Source organism: Tupaia chinensis, unplaced genomic scaffold (assembly GCF_000334495.1).
Source record: "Tupaia chinensis unplaced genomic scaffold, TupChi_1.0 Scaffold000648_1, whole genome shotgun sequence".
NCBI lineage: Eukaryota > Metazoa > Chordata > Mammalia > Scandentia > Tupaiidae > Tupaia > Tupaia belangeri.
The window spans coordinates 5,756-12,880 of record NW_006160169.1 but is presented as its reverse complement, the minus strand read 5'-3'; the positions used below and the strand labels follow the sequence as shown (position 1 = coordinate 12,880).

Here is a 7,125-nt window from a genome sequence, read left to right as displayed (position 1 = left end):
ACACACACACCCAGCATGATTTTCAAGCCACTGGGTCTGGGACTCCAACCTGAGCTACCTATGTAGGTTCCAGTGCTTTCACTTTTAAGTCACCTGCTGGCCTGCCTTGTTTTGTTTGTTTGTTTGTTTGTTTATTTCACCGTATTTCATTCTATTTGTATAATATTATTTTCTCTATTTATTTTTTATTTATATGAAAACTAGCAAAATTATTTTATTTTCATTGCAGCAATTTGGTATAAAAATTTCCATGGTCTTCAATTGAACTGCTTGTCTCTTTTCTTTAGAATGTCCTTTTTTTTATTAAAATAATTCCTAAACCACTCTATGTGCTTGAACTTCTGTTTAACACTTAGATATGGCTTTTAGGAATGGCCACAAACCACAAGCTCCATGAAGGGACAAATTGGTTCTTGTTTTGGAAAATCCTCTAGGTATTTATAAAGAAATACATGTTCATGAAATTCTGAACGATCATCACCAAAACCTGCTTCATTGGTAATTGGGAACTCCCACAGCTTCCCTTCTTTTGTCCACTGGATCATCTCTTCAAACCCATTCAGAATAAGCTGTTCATTGACTCTGGCCACCTGCTTAGCAAATTCCACATCCCAAAGTGAAGGTGATGTCTCTGGTTCAGGTGCTTCTTCAGTAACTGCCTTAGTGTCAAAAATATTAAGTCTCTTCCCCTAGAATATATTTCTCCTAAGACATTTTCTAAGATCAGCCATCCTCTCCTGGCCTAGGTCACTGTCCAATCCTTCATCAAACTGAATCTGATGCTCTGGTCTTGTACTAACTCTAGCTGTGACAGATCTGGCAACTTTCATATCTGATTTTATGTTCCTGACAATAATTTTAGATCTCTTTCCATCTATCTATGCCCCCACGTCTTTCTCATGCTGCTAAAGCAGTTCTGATTTGGTCCTCTGCTTGTTGAAAGGTAGGGATTCTGCAACAGCAGATGGAGTTGCCACCAACTCAGGACTGAGCTGCTCCTTTCTCTTCTTTGTTGTACTTTTTTTTTGTATTTTCTTTGACATTGTTTTGGTTCTCTGTTCTAACCAATGAGATTTCCAAAAAGACTTCAGACTTCTCATCTTTCTTGCTATAGATAACACTGTTGGTACCAAAATATCTTTGTATATTATTTTTTATCCTGACTGTTCTTCGCAGAGCAGCCAGTAGCACGACCATAGCTACCATTGCCACCAGGCTTCCAGAAGGCAAAGGGTGGTGGGAAAATGGGCAAAGAGGTAGGAATGCTGAGACTGTAGGTAACATGACCAAAAAACACCCTGAATTAAAAATGTCCTTTATTTCTTTAAGGAATTTAAATATACATAGTGTAAGTTCATATTGAGATTGCCCTGCTAGTGCTATTTTTTTCTAAGTAAACTTATCTATCAAGCGGTGATTATTGGACTTTTCTTTGTACTTAGTGGTGATTATTGGGCTTTCCTTTGTACTTTTAATTTTCTTCAAAAAATTTTAATTTACCAAAGTAAATTTAAGGATTTTTCTACCTCTTTAGCTTTTTGTCTTTCTCTATCAGCCTTGGAAATTCCATCCCAATACTTGGTATTGTATTTAAAACTGTAAATTATATTCAGAGTTACTTAAGACCTGGATTTCTCATTTCACGGTCCAAGTGTTACTTTTCAAATCAGTTGCATTGCTCTGCATTTCTCTCCAGCCCCATATTGATGTCAGAAACCCTGACTCCTCTTCTACACTTATCTATATCCTTGTAGTAAATGAGAAGAAAAAAATTCAGTACTTAACAGTTTTCTTTAGTTTATCTTGAACTGTATGAGGACCTATTTTTCTTTTGGATTAGAGAGATTTTTTGCTATAGGTAATGTGCACTTGCAGAGAGACAGAAAGAGACAGAGAGACAGAAAGAAAGAACACCCCCTCCTGGGAATAGCCATGTTGCAATCCTTTCTCTTCCATTCTCCTCTTGAGATTATGAGCACACATGCACATGTGACTGGTGTGAGTTTTAAACCACCAAGTCTGGGACTTGAACCATGGTTGACTACATGGTAGTCCAGTAATCTAACCATTACACCATTTGCTAATCTCAGGATCTATTTTTCTTAAGAGATTACTGGAAAAGTACCAGATATGTCTGACCCCAACATCTTTTAAAAGTCCTTTCTCCCACATTAGGTCTTTTAATCCCCATAATCTCCAACAAAATTGTCAATTCCTTATAACAGTATCTCTGATCTCTCAAATATTTCAATGTCTTCTTCAACTGTGTGTGGCAAGGAAATCTGCCCATAAGAAGCATTTTTTTCTGAAAGCCACTTCTAATTGGAAGGGATCTGTCACTTGTAGCTTTTCCTAGGTTCACTGTAAGGAAGTACCACCAATTACATGGCTTTAAAAACAGAAACCTTTTATTCCACAGTTCTGGAGAGTACAAGTGTGAAGTTGAGGCTTCAGCAGGGCCGGGCATCCTCTGCAACTGCAGAGACTCTGTCCTTTTCTCTTGACAGTTTCTGGTTTTGGTATTGAATCTTTAGCCATTTTTGGTTTGCAGCTATCTCACTCCAAATTCTGGTTGGTCACGAAGCATTTTTCCATTTTTATAAAGACACTAATCATATTGGGTTCCATATCACCTCAGTGACCTCATGTTAATTAGGTCTGGAATGACTGTATTTCTACAGTCCCAGTTACCAAGAGCAGGTTTTTAACATATGTTCAGGGGGCAGGGAGGGACATGACTGCAACCTCACCCTAAGTCAGAAGCAGCAAAGGAGTGAGGGGGGCCATAAGGATATCTGAAAGTCACAAGACATAGAACTCCTGCCTTGGTCATACTCTCATTTGTGTGTGTGGTGGGTACACCTTGTAATGACTGAGTCCGACACCATAAGAACCCTGACATTTGGAAAAATGTTACTGTTTTATTCAAACTAAGTACTTTCATCACAACACATATTCAGTATAAAGATTATAGAAGTGCTATACACTAATATTTTTATACAAAATCTTTTAAACCCATTGCATATTTTATACTTAAAGTACATCTCTATTGAGATTAGACATGTTTTAGATGATCAAGTTAGGAAAATGTTTTTCTTAAAATTGATTGGCTATGGGTCAGCAGATAGCATAGTGGTAAAGGTGATGGACTCCCATATAATTGACCCTGGTTCAAGTCTCAGACCTAGTGGCTTGAGAAGCATACCAACACATGTGGTGTGTGCCCAAGTTCCAAAAAGGAGAATGGAGAAGGGATTTCAGTATGGCCATCTTCCCTGTGGGGTGATTTATCATGTTCCTTTTCATTGTCTCTGTCTCTCTCCAGTGGGTGCATGTGCCCTATGACAAAAACCTTGGAGAAAAAAAATGATGGGGTATATTTTTAGAGCAATTATTAATTAACTGAAAAATTAGCAGTGGTTTGTTACTCAGCCCTACCCCACAGACTTCTGCCCTCCCTTGGTACCTTCTTACAGCCCAGTACAGTGCCAGTGACAGTTCTCTGTAGGAAGGGACACACCACCAGTGGATGGTGTGGCAGGAGAAGCTTGGTCATGGCACTTCTGGAGGGCCATGAGTTGAGTACCTGATAAAGGGACATTCAGTGACCATTGCTGCTTCCATGGCTCTGGAAGTGGGCATGGGCTACTTGGGCTTCATCTTCAGTCCCACCTGGAGATCTTTGCTCCCTAGGCAGTGCCATGGTACCACATTTCCCCAGCCACCCATGCCACCCCACTTGATGAAGCAGCAATGACTTCTACCTGCACAATGGCCAGCATTTTTGAGGTTCAGGCACCACTGCTATAGCTTCCCTGCATGCATAAGTAGAGAAGAAATGATGTCCAGGAAAATAGATGAGTGGATCCAGGGTTAAAACGTTTGTCTGTAATAGAGTACCTATTTCAGGATCCTAGGTCTATAAAGTCAAAATTGATGTGACAGGATCAGTGTCATTAAGTCAGTGGTAGTTGAGGGCAGTATACTGGCAAGGACAGCAGGGGAGAAGAGTTTAGTAGAATTAAGTAGCATAAAAATGTTAAGTCTGATCTCCCCTTGCTTCACTTCAGGAAGATTAAGGGAAGAGAACAGAAGGAATGCAAGAGAGATTACAACAGCCCTTTCAAACAAGATATTCATATGCCTGTCTTCTGCTACAGTACATTGGTTATCAAATGCTTCTGGAAACTTCCCAAACTGAATCCAATGCCAACTTTGTTTTTCTTTATTATTCTTTGTCATTTGGTAGGTAACATAATTTATGTGGTTACTGTGAGAAAATAAAATCCCCTTTGGTCTTCATACTGACCACAGAACACTTAACAACAGATTATTTTATTATCATTATTTACTTAGGATGCACTGGGCATTTTAAAAGTGAGAAGAAAGCAAAAACCTGCCTCTAGTTTGGAATTTTATCCCTCACTATGTTTCCACATTTATAGTTTCTTTCATTCAGTGTGTTTTCCTTTTGGAATGTTTAGTGGTTGTGACCACTCAAAATATCTTTTTTTTTTCCTTTTGGTTTATGCTCTAGGGCACATGCACCCACCAAAGAGAGCAAGATAGTGAGAGGGAAAGGGAGAAATCACCTCCCAGGGGAGAATGCTATGTCATAATCTCTTCTCCTTTATTCTCCTCCTGGGACTTTATGCATGCACACACACACACACACACACACACACACACACACACAAGTGTCCAGCATGATTTTTAAGCTACCATGTCCAGGACTTGAGCCACAGTCAACATGTGAGAGCCCAGCACCTTAACCGCCACACCACCTGCTAGCTCCAATAGCATCCATTTTTAAAGTTACTTTTGCACTTTTCCTTTCTCACTCTCTTCTGTTTTGTTGGCAATTTTCTTAGTACTACTTTCCAATTAGCCTATTCTCTGATTACTTTGTTCATCCCTGCTCCTAGTATTTTTCCTCTGCATATAATGGAAAAATTTTATTTCAGTTAGTGTGTCTTATTTTCATGAAATTTTATTTTTATGTATCATATTAATTTCTTTTTAATTTACATTGGATTTTTTGTATGTGCTCAATAGAGAGAGACAGAGACAGAGAAAGAGAGGGAAAATGAGAAATCAATCCTTGGTGGTGATGGCTACACTGCAGTCTTTTCTCTGCCATTTTCCTCTTGAGATTTTAGGCATCTTCGCACATGCACTCAGCATGATTTTCAGGCTACTGGGTCTGGAACTCCAACCCGAGTTGAATATGTAGGTTCCAGTGCTTTCACTTTTAAGTCACCTGCTGGCCTGCCTGTTTTGTTTTGTTTATTTCAACGTATTTCATTCTATTTGTACAATATTATTTTTTATTTCTTTTTTATTTATAGGAAAGCTAGCAAAATTATTTTATTTTCATTGCCAGCAATTTGATATAAAAATTTCCATGGTCTTCAATTGAATTGTATGTCTCTTTTCTTTAGAATGTCCTTTTTTTCATTAAAATAATTCCTAAGCCACTCTATGTGTTCAACCTTCTCTTTAACACTTAGATATGGCTTTTTGGAAAGGCCACAAACCACCAGCTCCATGAAGTGACGAATTGGTCCTTGTTTTGGAAAATCCTCTAGGTATTTATAAAGAAATACACGTTCATGAAATTCTGAACGATCATCATGAAAACCTACTTCCTTGGTATTTGGGAACTCCCATAGCTTCCCTTCTTTTGTCCACTGGATCATCTCTTCAAACCTATTTTGAATAAGCTGTTCATTGACTCTGGCAACCTGCTTAGCAAATTCCACATCCCAAAGTGAAGACGATGTCTCTGGTTCAGGAGCGTCTTCAGTAACTGCCTTAGTGTCAAAAATATTAAGTCTCTTTCTTCCCTTAGAATATATTTTTTCTAAGACGTTTTCTAAGATCAGCCATCCTCTCCTGGCCAAGGTCACTGTCCAATCCTTCATCAAACTGAATCTGATGCTCTGGTCTTGTACTACCTCTAGCTGTAACAGATCTGGCAACTTTCATATCTGATATTATGTTCCTGACACTAATTTTAGGTCTCTTTTAGTCTACCTATGCCCTCACATCTTTTTCATGCTGCCGGAGTTGCCTGAGCAGTTCTGATTTGGTCCTCTGCTTGTTGAAAGGGAGGGATTCTGCAACAGCAGATGGAGCTGCCACCAACTCAGGACTGAGCCGCTTCTTTCTCTTCTTTGTTGTATCTTCTGTAGTTTTCTTAAACCTGCCAATTGTAACCTCCTAATTTGTAAGTGGTCTTCTGTTAGGTGGCTTTCTTGTTTGTACATTTATAGTACTTAATTCAAATTTCATGCTCTCAATAATATCTAACAAGTCTTTCTTTGTGTTTTCTGACATTGTCTTGGTTCTCAGAAGTCTTTTTGGAAATCTCATCAGTTGGAACAGACTGCTTATCTTTCTTGCTGTAGATAAACCTGTTGTTACCAAAATACCTTTGGAAATTATTTTTTGTCCTTACTGTTGTTTGTGGAGCAGCCAGTAGCACAACCATAGTCACCATTGCCTCCAGACTTCCAGAAGGCAAGGGGTGGTGGGAAAGTGGGCAAAGAGGTAGAAATGCTGAGACTCTAGGCAACATTGCTAAGAAACACCTTGAATAAAAAAAGTCCTTTATTTCTTTAAGGAATTTAAATATACTTGGTGTAAGTTCATATTGAGATTGCCCTGCCAGTGCTATTTTTTTCTAAGTAAACTTATCTACCAAGCGAACAGTGATTATTGGGCTTTCCTTTGTACTTTTAATTTTCTTCATAAAATTTTAATTTACCAAATCAAATTTAAGAATTTTTCTCCCTCTTTAGTTTTTTGTCTTCCTCTATCAGCCTCAGAAATTCCATCCCAAGACTTGGTATTGTATTTAAAATTGTAAGTCATATCCGGATTTACTCAAGACCTGGATTCCTCATTTCAAGGTCCAAGGTGTTACTTTTCAAATCAGTTGCATTGGTCTACATTTTTCTCCAGCCCCATATTGATGTCAGGAACCCAGACTCCTCTTCTACACTTATCTATATCCTTGTAAATTAGTCTATATAATCTCTAAACCAACAATTAGATTTCTTTTTGGGAAACTGAGACAACCAGAGTTTCAGATACCAAATAAGGAAATGAGAAGAAAAAAAA

The 7,125-nt window shown here is 38.4% G+C and overlaps 2 pseudogenes; both read right to left on the bottom strand.

The window, feature by feature from the left end:
- Positions 1-257: 257 nt before the first annotated feature.
- Positions 258-1,284, bottom strand: LOC102495925 (28S ribosomal protein S31, mitochondrial pseudogene; annotated as a pseudogene).
- Positions 1,285-5,411: 4,127 nt separating this feature from the next.
- On the bottom strand, positions 5,412-6,580 carry LOC102495523 (28S ribosomal protein S31, mitochondrial pseudogene; annotated as a pseudogene).
- Between the last annotated feature and the right edge of the window lie 545 nt (positions 6,581-7,125).